Source organism: Rhinoraja longicauda, chromosome 22, assembly GCF_053455715.1.
Source record: "Rhinoraja longicauda isolate Sanriku21f chromosome 22, sRhiLon1.1, whole genome shotgun sequence".
Classification (NCBI taxonomy): Eukaryota; Metazoa; Chordata; class Chondrichthyes; order Rajiformes; family Arhynchobatidae; genus Rhinoraja; species Rhinoraja longicauda.
This window is the reverse complement of record NC_135974.1, coordinates 11,431,836-11,445,570: the sequence shown is the minus strand read 5'-3', so window position 1 is coordinate 11,445,570 and position 13,735 is coordinate 11,431,836.

The window sequence follows — 13,735 nt, the reverse complement described above, 5'->3', positions numbered from 1 at the left end:
AAGAAGAGATTCAAAGATGCTTTGAAAGCCAGCATGAAGAAATGTGAAATCGACATCGACAATTGGGAAACCAATTGACAGGAAACCAAGGACAGGAAACTCTGGCAAACCATCATCCGAAAAGGAACAGCGACCTTTGAAGCCAACAGATGCCAGAATTAGAAGACTCATAAGCCACCTGAGAGTTCATAAAAACAACAGAAAGTAGTCCATCATCCTCGACCTCGAGGGACAGCCACGATGACATGTGAGGGATAAAGTTGATTCAACACCTGACCTCCAGTTATCTCCCTTTGCAATATGTAAAGGGAAGCTTTATGAACAGTTATATGGATAGGAAGAGTTTAGAGGAATGTGGGCCAAATGTGGACAAATGGGACTAGTCCAAAATGCCAACTTGGTCAATGTGACGTGAATGGGCTGAAGGGCCTGTTTCCATGCAGTATAGCATTGTGATTCCAGGGTGCTAATTCATCTTACTTTCTGAGCAATCCTACCACCTTCGTGATATGTTAGTCAGACTGATGCATGCACCGCAGGTTTCTTTTGATGCTTTATGAATTCACAAGAAGTGGCCATCAATGGTAAGGTCAGTGTTATTGCTCAGCCAATGGTTCAATGGTATTTTATTGTAATATGTACTGAGGTACAAAGAAATTCAATTTTGTATACAGTTCAGTACAGGTATCACAGTTCATAAGCAATTAAATATATATTAGATAAGCATCTCACATACAGTGCAAGTGTGCAGTAGTTATACACTGGGACAGTATACAGAGTCGCCAGATTTGGCGCCATTTTCAAGTCCCAGTTGCTGTAAGTGCAGGTTTCTTGACCTGACCATGAAGGCCCGTTGTTCTGGCAGCATGGTAGGGTCAGCCTGGCCACTGCAGGCCGCATCCAGTTCATGCGCTCGGCCTCTTGGAGCGGGGCCTAGTCCAGCCGAGACCCTGGCTGTTGCAGGACTTCCAACAGCCCACTGCGCTGTCGAGGCATTTAAAAAATATTTCAATTATGAGTAGAAAGGAACTGCAGATGCTGGTACATACCGAAAATAGACAGAAGTGCTGGAGTAACTCAGTGGGTCAGGCATCATCTCTGGAGAAAAATAATGTGTGATGCTTTGGGTCGGGACCCTTCTTCCAGAGATGCTGCCTGACCCATTGAGTTACTCCAGCACTTAGTGTCTATTTCAATTATGAGCATCAGCCCCTTCGGTTTCAATATCAACTTGCTCAACACATGGTGAAGAATATTCAGTAAAAGTGAAATAAAAAGAGAAAGATAATAAAAGATAGAAAAGAAAACCAACAGCAGAAATTGAAAAATGAGAATAACAATTGATACACAAAAAGGTATCACAAAATGCTGGAGTAACTCAGCGGGTTAGGCAGCATCTCAGGAGAGAAGGAATGGGTGACGTTTCGGGTCGAGACCCTTCTTCAGACTGAAGAAGGGTCTCGACCCGAAACGTCACCCATTCCTTCTCTCCTGAGATGCTGCCTGGCCCGCTGAGTTACTCCAGCATTTTGTGAATAAATACCTTCGATTTGTACCAGCATCTGCAGTTAATTTCTTACACAAAAAGGTGATCAGTTTAAGAGTTTCACCATTCACGGAGCTTTCATCTTCATCCATTCCAGATTTTAAATGGAACACGGTCTGGTCCTTTGCTAAATAAATGGCATTTTCTGCGGAGCTGCAATCGAATGCAATTTCTAAATGATCACAATATCAAATGAGCTAGCTGACTCCTCATGTAAAGACTGTTCTGCTCCTATTTGCTGGTTCCTCACCATGGCAAACCAAGAACACTAATTGGAAAGACAGCCCAAGCTGTTTTCCTGTGGCTCCCATCTCAGATGTAAGGATTCCCACTCTTGTTCTCATTATGCAATGGTTCCAAAGGCAACATTTCCCCAACAAAATTAATAACACAAAGTGTTGCGCAGACAAATAACTGCTTCAATTTGTGTATTTTGCTTTTACATGATAATATTGGTGCAACATTATACTTCTGCTTAACATAGTAGTATTTTAATTCCTCCTAATATGCCTTCTTTGTTGTATGGTATGGCACTCTCAGCTCACATGTATATTTATAGCACATTACAATAAACTATACCCTACCGATATCAACGTATCAGTGAATCTGTTTAATGCTGCTAAAGTACAACCTTCAAAATCAAAATATTAAAGTTATGCTACACTGTAATCTCCATACATAACTCCAAAATTATTTTACTCCCAATCTGTCAGTGCAGTTATTGTATGGCAGTATCTGTGCAAGCAAAACAATTTTGTATGATTAGGGGAATTTGTAATCATCTCTATCTTTGCAATTTGTCCCATTCTAAATATGTTCCGTTTAAAGGAAAAATAAATAAAAGTCTCTCCAATTTTATTTAAATGGAACATGTCATTTATTTCAATTGGGATGTTTGTAAATACCTGAGGGATAATTAATGCATTTCTTCCCCCAAAGATCTTAATGCATCATGATTACTTGTCCATAGAATACCTTCATTGTTACAATGTCAGCGTAATTTCAGTCATAGCACTTTTTCAGAAGCGTCTCAATGACTGACACCTCACGTATTATTTGCTGAACCCTCTTGCTCCAAACTGGCAGCAACGCAGGTTCCACCACACTTCACACTGTTCCCTTTTCTCTTCCCTTCCTTCTTCACTTTAGACGAGTGAATCAGAGCCATCTGTTGAGATGTCACAGAAACGCCACTTAATTTGTCGCATGGTTAAAGACTTGTTTTCACCTTGCAAATATAAGAAGGTTAATGCTCGCGGTGATTTTCTATGAAAAGAAAATTGTTCACTTTGCTGAATAATTCGACACAAATGCGGGAGAAACTTAACAGAGTCACAGGGATTTCTAAAGTGACTTTTTTTTTTAATGCAATGTGCGATAAGCCACAGGACAATTTTGACATGACTGACAAGTGGTGATTTTTATACATTTTCTCAGGTTTAATTAATGGAAGAAAGCATACTTTCCTCAGAAGACTTGACACCGTCATTAGTGTAGCATTCTCCAGTGTGCTGTTCACTACAAGAGATGATTCCTTATCTTCTCTTGATTTCATGCTGTTCACAAAGGAGAGATTGTCTATACTCTCGCAAATACAACTGTTTTATTGTTCACTTCCTCCCATTAGCTAGTCCTCAACCACCCAGTTACTCCAGTACTTTGCGCCTCTCTTCGGTGTAAACCAGCTTCTGCAGTTCCTTCCAGCACACTATTCATTGTTCTGTAGAAGTGGTCAGAGAATTAAAAGAGACACAAGGAACAGCAGGTGCTGGTTTATGAAAAAGGAAAAACACAAAGGTCAGGCAGTATCTCTGGAGGACATGGATAGGTGAGGTTTTGGGTCGGAACCATTCTTCAGACTTCTCCTTTCTTAATGCAATTTATGGACTTGCACGTGCACATTTTGAGGCAAAACATAACTTCAAATCTTTTACATTGCCGTGCATTTATTTCTGTTCCACAGCTTGAGGGGGACAGTTTCTTTGAACATTTGGATGTGATGGCAATGCATACCAGTGAAAATTTCAAGCACTTGTGTACCATTTAGTTCTGCTACAGGTACACCATCCATTATCCTGCACCCTTGGTTCCAGAGCCTTGCTGGATTATCCATTTTGCCAGACCAACAGAGGTCATGTAATAATAATTCAACAGTATACCTCTGACCCACGAATTATACCCCTCCCATGTCTCTAAAGCACCATGGACTGTTAGAAACTTAAATAAAGAATTAACAATTAATAAAGAAGTAAACAATTAACTCTCTCTTGGAGGCACGTCCCAAAAGAGTGTACACCGCACACAATGTTCTCGTAATTTTGGCTGGATTAAAGGAGGTGCCAGACCATCAGTATGATATTTTACCAGTGGGACAGGCAGCATCTATGGAGAGAAGAAATGTGTGACGTTTCAAGTCAACCCAAAACGTCACCTATTCTTTCTCTCCAGAGATGCTGCCTGTCCCGCTGAGTTACTCCAGCTCTTTGTGATTATCTTCAGTGCAAACCAGCATCTGCAGTTCCTTCCTGCACATAATATTTTACCAGGTTGTATGCAAAACAAAGAATTTCACTGTACATAGTATCATTGAATCCCCGAATCATTGAATCACTGAATCAAACTATACCAGAATCTACATCTTTATTGATCAATGATGTGGGAGATATAATCAACATGGAGATTATGTCAATGGACTGTTAATTTAGGCACATCAATTAGTAATCCCGAAGATATGACCTTAAATCCTCCTGGGGACCTGGATAATTTGAATTGATAAAAATTTGGAAATAAAGATTTGATGTCTGTGAAGTTTGATTGGTTCATTAGTTTATCCCAGTCCTTTTTTGAAGGATTCTGCCCATCTTTATCTGATGTGGCACACAAGTAACTCTATGCCAAATGGGTAACTCCATCATCACAATAACTTGGTAGACTCTGAATCGGCCCCAAAAGTGATCCAGCAATCCATTCAGTTGCATCAAACTATTCCCAAAGCAAAAAGAGAAGGGCAATAAATGCAGGCCTTGCCAGAAAATCCAAAAATCGTCTTCTTAAAAAAATCTGCAGAGACCAAAGATATTGGCTCAACCCCACCACCTTACTTCTTCCTCTTTCGTGTCCATCATCCGAATGTTATATCACTATCATCGTCTGTCCTGAAAAGGGCGCAAGCTTCCACCGATAATCAGTGGGAGCCATCACTTGTACAGTAGACGATGGTGGTAGCAGAATTTGCTCAGGCCACTTCCAGTTTCCAGCCCTGCGTCGTGGACCCTTCTGCTATGGGGCCACCTTACATCCAAAGGAAAGCATATCTGTTAAAAAATGGAAATTGAAGACATTCCAGCAATAAACTAGATAACAATAATAGATGGTGTTACTCTTTAAAATTCTGTTGTTTGCATAATTTTTTCATTTGATTTTTGTTCATTTGCAAATGAGTATTCCGAAACATTGTAGATTGTTTGCTATTTTCCTTTAGATTTAGGTTTATTACTAGAACAAGTGTGCCCGTTGGGCCCGTCCTCGTAGGGTTTCCATTGTAACCGGGAGGGGAGTGGGGGTAGGGAAGGGGGAGGGAGGGAGTAGGGAGGTGTGGAGGGGGGAGGGGAGGGGGAGGGAGGGGGGGAGGGGAGGGGGGAAGGGAGGGAGGGAGAGGGGAGGGAAGGGGGTAGGGGGGAGGGGGAGGGAGGGGAGGGGGGAAGGGGAGGGAGGGGGGAAGGGGAGGGGGAGGGAGGGGGGAGGGAGAAGGGAGTGAGGGGGGAGGGAGGGGGACCTCCCCTTTTCCCAGTACCCCTCTTTCCCCGTTGGGCCCGTCCCCGTAAGGTTTCCATTGTAACTGGGAGGCGGGGAGGGAGGGGGGAGGGGGATGGAGGGGGGGAGGGGAGGGGAAAGGGGTGGGAGGGGAGGGGGAAGGGGGAGGGGGGAAGGGGAGAGGGAAGGGGGGGAGGGAGGAGGACCTCCCCTTTTCCCAGTACCCCTCTTTCCCCGTTGTGCCCGTCCTTGTAGGGTTTCCATTGTAACCGGGAGGAGGGGAGGGAGGGAGGGAGGGAGGAGGGGAGGGAGGGGGGGAAGGGGAGGGCGGAAAGGGGGGAGGGGGGGAGGGGGGAGGGAGAGAGGGGGAGGGTTGAAAGAGCATCCCTCTCCCCATCAGGACTGCCTCCTCCATCGACTCCTTTAAGTCCAGGCTCAAAACCTATTTCTACTCCCTAGCTTTTGAGGCTAATTGAGGAGGTACTGTGAACTGTTTGGGAGGGGAGGGGAGGGGGGAAGGGGGGAAGGAGGGGGACCTCCCCTTTTCCCAGTTCCCCTCTTTCCCCGTTGGGCCTGTCCTCGTAGGGTTTCCATTGTAACCGGGAGGACGGGAGGGAGGGAAGGGTGAGGGAGGGAGGAGGGAGGTGTGGAGGGAGGAGGGAGGTGTGGAGGGAGATGGGGAAGGAGGGGGAGGGGAGGGGGTAGGGGGAGGGAGAGGGGAGGGAGGGAGTGGGGTAGGGGGAGGGAGGGGAGGGGAAGGGGGAGGAGGGGGACCTCCCCTTTACCCAGTACCCCTCTTTCCCCGTTGGGCCCGTCCTCGTAGGGTTTCCATTGTAACCGGGAGGAGGGGAGGGAGGGAAGGGGGAGGGAGGGAGGAGGGGGGAGGGAGGGGAGGGGGGAAGGGGGGAGTGAAGGGGTAGGGGGAGGGAGGGGGAGAGGGGAGGGGGGGTAGGGGGGAGGGGGAGGGAGGGGGAAGGGGGGAGGGAGGGGGATCTCCCCTTTTCCCAGTACCCCTCTTTCCCCGTTGGGCCCGTCCCTGTAGGGTTTCCATTGTAACCGGGAGGGGTGGAGGGATGGTGGAAGGAGGGGGGAGGGGGAGAGGGATGGAATGGTGGAGGGAGGGGGGAGGGAGTGGGGGAGGGTGGGATGGAGGGAAGGAGGGAGGGGGGGAGTTAGGGGCTGAGTGGTGATGGAGGTTGGGATTGAGGGGGGAGGGAGGGGGGGAGGGAGTGGGGATGGAGGTGGGAAGGAGGGGGGAGGAAGGGGTTGATGGGGGAAGTGGGACCTCCCCTTTTCCCAGTACCCCTCTTTCCCCCACCACCAAGCCCCCTCCGCAACGACCCCTGTTGTCCCCAGTCCCCATTCACAGACCCCCCCCCCATTCTCTCTCTCCCCATACACACTCTCAGTGCTTTTTTCGAAACACTTGCCCCGGTGGCCCACGAGCATATGGGCCCAATGCTGATCTGTGTATGTTAAGTGACTTGCAATAAAAAAATATACTTTAAAAAGAGATAAGTGCTTTTTAAGTGCTTGTTTTGAAACATTCGCGGTCACATAGTGCTTCTCACTGTAGCACCCATCTCAAGTGTGCCCGTTGGGCCCGTCCTCGTAGGGTTTCCATTGTAACCGGGAGGAGGGGAGGGAGGGAAGGGGGAGAGAGAGAGGTGTGGAGGGAGGAGGGGAGGGGGAGGGAGGGGGTAGGGGAGGGGAGGGGGGGAAGGGGAGGGGGGGAAGGGGGGAGGGAGAGAGGGGGAGGGGGAGGGAGAGAGGGGGAGGGGGAGGGAGGGGGGAGGGGAAGGGCGGAGGGAGGGGGACCTCCCCTTTTCCCAGTACCCCTCTTTCCCCATTGTGCCCGTCCTCGTAGGGTTTACATTGTAACCGGGAGAAGGGGAGGGAGGGAAGGGGGAGGGGGGGAGGAGGGAGGTGTGGAGGGAGGAGGGGAGGGGGAAGGGGGAAGGGGAGTGGGGGGAGGGAAGGGGGAGGGAGGGGGGAGGGGAGGGGAGGGTGGAAGGGGAGGGCGGAAAGGGGGGGAGGGGGGAAAGGGGGGAGGGGGGAGGGAGAGAGGGGGAGGGTGGAAAGAGCATCCCTCTCCCCATCAGAACTGCCCCCTCCATCGACTCCTTTAAGTCCAGGCTCAAAACCTATTTCTACTCCCTAGCGTTTGAGGCTCATTGAGGAGGCGCTGTGAACTGTTTGCGTGCCACTGTATGTTTCATTTTTTCCTTAGTACCTAATCAGATGTACAGCACTTTGGTCAACGTGGGTTGTTTTTAAATGTGCTATACAAATAAAATGGACTTGACTTGACAGCTCTTCGCAACAATGTAGCACAGGGGCATTGTGACGTCACACGCTGAATACCGCTGGGGGGGGGAAGGGGGGTCAGCTCGAGTCCATCTCACAGGGGCATTGTGACATCACAATCCGCACCGCAGCGCCCCCCTTCTGTCAAAACTTCGATAAATCAGGGGGGGCAGCACTTTTAAACCTCTGTAACTTAAAAAATATGCGTCCGATTTAAATAAAAATATCATTTTCCAGCAGCGAACCGCATGCTGATTAAGGCGGTACACAAATCGTGGCGCTACGGTTCACCGTTTTGCCGGAATTGCCGTATTCAGCCGACATCAGTGTTATATATATATATAACACAAGATCTGAGTTTTAGTAGTATATAGATAGATTGTCCAGAGGTACAGTGAATAGTTCGGTTTAGTTCAGTTTAGTTTAGTTTAGTTTAGTTTAGTTTATTGTCAACAAAAAGCTTTTTGTGCGTGCTAATCAGTCAGCGGAAAGACAATATATGATTACAATCGAGCCATCCATAGTTTACATGATAAAGGGAATAACATGAATAACATTTAGTGCAAGATAAAGTCTAGTACAGCCCGATCAAGGGTCTCCAATGAGGTAGATAGTAGCTGAGGTCTGCTCTCTGGTTGTTGGTCGGATGGTTCAGTTGCTTTTGTTTGCATGGCTATCCAACCCAATCACATAATACTGTACATGAACACAATCAAACCAAACACAAGTATAAAAAAAAACAGTGAAGGGAAAGACACAAGAGTGCAGAGTATTGTATGATAGATTTACAAGTGGAAAAGAGATTTAAAAGAGTGGGACAATTGTATCGGATGACAGGAATCCTCCTCTGGGACTAACACGCAGAATCACCATGCTCCAGTGCTATCTTGGAGGTCAATATTGAAGAAGTTTCCATACTGCAGCGGGATAATATAAAGGTAAATTAACTGCTATAACAAATCTCACAGATTTCAGGTTTAAAATTCTAAGCCATTTAAAGCTGATAGAGTTGTACATGATCTCATGTTAGAACTTTTCAACAGCCTACCACCCTCAACAATTCACTGACCTTTCTTCTGTGGACAAGCTACTGGATGCAATCATTTAAAAAAGCCACAATTCTCTGTGGATGTTAGTGTTTATGGGACACTTACACATCAGCTACCCATTGCATGCTCTTCCTGTTGAAACAAGGAACTGCAGATGCAGGTTTGCACAAAAGGAGACAAAGTGCTGGAGTAACTCAGCGGGTCAGGCAGCATCTCTGGAGTACATGGATAGGCAAATTTTTGGGTCAAGACCCTTCTTCAGTCTGTGGAAGGGTCCTGACCCGAAACATCGCCCATTCATGTTCTCCAGGGAAACTGCCTGTTCTCAAAGAAGGGAACTGCAGATGCTGGTTTAAACCGAAGGTAGACACAAAATACTGGGGTAACTCAGGCAGCATCTCTGGATAGAAGGAATGGGTGAGGTTTCAGGTCACGAACCGAACTTGAAGAAGGGTCTCGACCCGAAACCGCTGCCTGATCTGCTGAATTACTCGAGTATTGTCTTGGACCAGGGGGCATAGACTGAGAAAAAAAGGATGTACCTTTCGAAAGTAGATGAGGAGGAATTTCTTTAGTCAGAGGGTAGTGAATCCGTGGAATTCATTGCCACAGACAGTTGTGGAAGCCATCCCCATTCAATTTTTAAGATGAAGATTGATAGATTCTTGATTAATACGGGTGTCTGGGATTACGGGGGGAAGGCAGGAGAATGGCATTGAGAGGGAAAGATAGATCAGCCATGATTGAATGGCGTAGTAGACTTGATTGACCGAATTACCTAATTCTGCTCCTATAACCTAGGAACTTATGAACTTATGTTTAGAGGGAATTGTGACAGAAGGAATGGGTGATGTTTCAGGTCACGAACCAAACCTGAAGAAGGGTCTCGACCCGAAACCGCTGCGTGATCTGCTGAATTACTCGAGTATTTTGTGGTTTCCTTGGTAAACCAGAATCTGCAATTCTTTGTTTCTACCAAATACAAAGCTATCCTGTCAAGAAGACAAATTCAGAATCATTGCGCAGAAAATCAACCAAATGTACAGGAAGGTTTTTTTGTCTGTCCTACAGAATGATACAGTTGGCCCTGTCATTCAGATCCTTCCCTTCCTATTGGCCCCATCTATTTTGTTCACTGAAAACAGGCACAGATGCAATAGCAACCACCTATGCTTTGCCTCCATTCGAGCACCAGCAACCAACGATGAATCTTTACCTGCTTTGCGTTGATATTTCCAAAAGCATTTCAAAGTTTTCAAGCACTCACAAAATCTTATAACGGCAGGGTGTTTCGGCAGTTGATTATTCTTATTGGTTTAAGATGTACATCTTAATATCATGATGAGAATAACACCAGACCCCTCTCATGAATAGAAATCCCTGATGTTACATTTTATTCCAAGGAGCTTTTTATATCGCAAATCCATTTACAATTTAACACTAAAACTAATTCTCAGGTTTTGCCTTGAGCAAATCTATTTCTCTACTGACACGAACCACAGCGAAAACTTACTTTTATGGCATCTTTCCCACATAAAAGAGCATCTCATAGTTTTTACACTGGGGAGAATTGGACACCTAGTAGGTTTGGTAGAGAGATCAAAAGAAGAGTAAAAAAAAGAACTATTTTTAAAAGAGAAAGGTTTTTTTTTAAGGCAGCAAGTACTGATGTAAGACAAGGTGTGTTTTGACAACATTTCCTGGCCTAAAAATTGGATATTGCTGAATGGAGGGGTTTGCAGAGACAGGGAGACAAATTATACGGAAGACCATTCAAGAGTTTATAATGAGGATGACAATTGCAAGCTAAAGGAACTTCACAGTGACCGGAGCAATGATTGTGCAGGGCCTGATGAAATAGTACAAATGCTTCAAATCATGAAAGGCCTGGATAGAGTGGAGGCCTGGATGTTTCCATTAGTGGGAGAGTCTTGGACCAGGGGGCATAGACTGAGAAAAAAAGGATGTACCTTTCGAAAGTAGATGAGGAGGAATTTCTTTAGTCAGAGGGTAGTGAATCCGTGGAATTCATTGCCACAGACAGTTGTGGAAGCCATCACCATTCAATTGTTAAGATGAAGATTGATAGATTCTTGATTAATACGGGTGTCTGGGATTACGGGGTGAAGGCAGGAGAATGGCATTGAGAGGGAAAGATAGATCAGCCATGGTTGAATGGCATAGTAGACTTGATTGACCAAATTACCTAATTCTGCTCCTATAACCTAGGAACTTATGAACTTATGTTTAGAGGGAATTGTGACAGAGAGCAGAGATTTGGTAAGATCAGGCTTAATGGTGGCAAAGGCAAGGATAAGGGTTTAGAGAAAGACTTATTTGCACCTTTACCACCTAGATAGCTACATGGAACCATAAACAGGCATTGCTTCAGAGCTAGAACACAGAGTGTGGGGGTAACAGCATCTCTGGAGGAAATGGATAGGCGATGTTTCAGATGTGGATCCTTCTTCACACTGAAGACGGGTTTTGTTGAAACATCGCATATCCATGTCCTCCAGAGATGCTGCATTACCTGCTGAGTCACTCCAGCAATTTGTGTTCCATGTAAGATTCCAGCATCTGCAGTTCCTTGTGTTTCTATAGTTTCAGAGACACAATTAACCCCTACCACTCCAGCTTCCACTGGTCTTTAAAGACAGGAAAATTGAGAATTCCTGTCTTTCATCTCACCCACCAACTAAACACATGCTACTAACCTTATTCCACCAACCCATGTTCCTTCATCATCACCCATCAGTCTGAAGAAGGGTCCTGACCCAAAACATCACCTTTCATGCTCTACAGAGATGCTGCCTAACCCGTTAAGCTACTCCAGCACTGTGTCTTTGTGTCTCTTTGTGTAGAACAGCGTCTGTAATTCCTTGTGTCCTACTGTCTTTCTTCTTTCGGCTATTTAAATACAATCAATTATACAACATATTATTTGAGAGTAACACCAATAACTACAAGTGGTCTCAGAGAGCACGGTCGACTGGGTTCCCGGCAGTAATCTCAGCTCAGGCAGAGACTAAATTATATATCACACAGTTTTTTTAAAATACGGAAATGTCTTAACGATAATCAAACCACTTATTAATAAGTCTCTGCAGCTGAAATCATTAGGAAGAAAAGGATGCTCTTTTTTTTAACTGTCATCTCTCCAGAAACTGGCCACAGAAAGAATCGCATGTATCATTTCCAAGTCCTTTCTTCTCCAAGACGAGAGGGACAATAATGTTATAAATGTTGACAGTTTGGGCGTTAAATGGTAACCTTGATGCTGTCCTGCTTTTGTTAATACAGAATGCAGGCACAATACATGATGGACAAGCTTCTTACGTTTTACAAGGACCAAGAGAGCTTAGAGCAACATGTCAATGATTCTGTGTGTAGGAGGAAACCTGCATTTTGTGTCCATGTCAATGATGCTGCTGCATGAAATCCGCATATGAGTTAAATGATTTTGTTTTGTAGTATTAGGGAGAGGAATCCCGAACCTAAAATGAATTTAAAAAATAGATTAGGTTCAGTGGGGGAAATTGTGGATAAGATGACAGGGATGCAGAGTAATGGAATATATTCATGCCCCGACTTTTGAGTTTAATATCTTGCAATGAATTGTGTCTGAAGAAGGGTTTCGACCCCAAACATCACCTATCCAAGTTCTCCAGAGATACTGCCTGACCTGCAGAGTTACTCCAGCCTATGGTGTCCTAATGAGTTTTTACCAGTAAATAACTGAAACTCCGTTGTATTCAACAAATCAGCCGTTTGGCAGTGTATCAGAAACTGTTTTCTTGGGAACATATGCCTGAGCTCGTACTTTGGAGGGATACTTTAAACAGCTGCAGTTTATACACAAATTGTACATATGCCCTTCACATGCTTAATGATTATTGGGTAGGGAGGTGGAGAGAGATGGAGTGTAAAATCAATCACACCCATCTGCAGCAGTCTGTTCACCAAGTTTGATTGAGGGAGGAATTATCCAGTCATCTCTAGCTTGGTTGGCAAAATACTTGCCACTTTTGGGCCCCATATCTGAAGAAGGATGTGCCGGCACTGGAGAGGGTCCAGAGGAGGTTTACGAGAATGTTACCAGGAATGATTGGGTTAACATACGATGAGCGTTTAACGGCACTGGGTCTGTCCTCATTGGAGTTTGGAAGGGTGAGAGAGGACCTCATTGAAACTTACCGAAATGTGAAAGTCTGAAGAAGGGTCTCGACCCGAAACGTCACCCATTCCTTCTCTCCTGAGATGCTGCCTGACCCGCTGAGTTACTCCAGCATTTTGTGTCTACCTTCGAAATGTGAAATGCCTGGATAGAGGGAATGTGGAGAGGACGTTTCCACTGGTGGGAGAGACTAGGACCAGAGACCATAGCCTCAGAATAAATAAAATGATGTATTTTAGAAAGGAGTCAGAGGGTGGTGAATCTGTGGAATTCATTGCCACAGAAGGCTGTAAAAGCCAACTCAATGGATATTTTTAAGGTGGAGATTGATAGATTGATTGATTAGTATGGGTGTCAGGGGTTATGGGGAAGTAGCAGGAAAATGGGGTTGAGAGGGAAAGATAGCTCAGCCATGATGGAATGAACAAGTAGACTTGATGGGCCGAGTGGCCAAATCCTGCTCCTATAACTTAGGAACTTAGGAACTTATATGCATCCATGTTTGAAAAAAAAAAGCATTTAATTACTACAATATGATTTCCGTGGTTTTGATGGAGCAGGTTGTGAGATGTTAGGCCTCTCCATTCCATTCAAATTCTCCTCCGATCAACATATTCAGGAATTGTGGGTTGAAAGAATCAATGAAAGTGGATTACAAAAGGGAGGCCTACAGCTCTCTCAGTCAGAGCTCTTCACAAATCACCCCTACATTTCCCACTGCTTCAGCAAGGTGTGATACACACAAGCGTACTTCTTTCTGGGTTCATAAATAACATACCCATTTTAAAATGCCCAGAGCCTAAAGAAACTCCCCTTGTACAGTTCTGCCCGTTTGCTCCCTTTGTTAGTGTGCTTAGGTTGCTAGCTCAATACAAAATTGGAGATGGCAAGGGCTTCTTTACC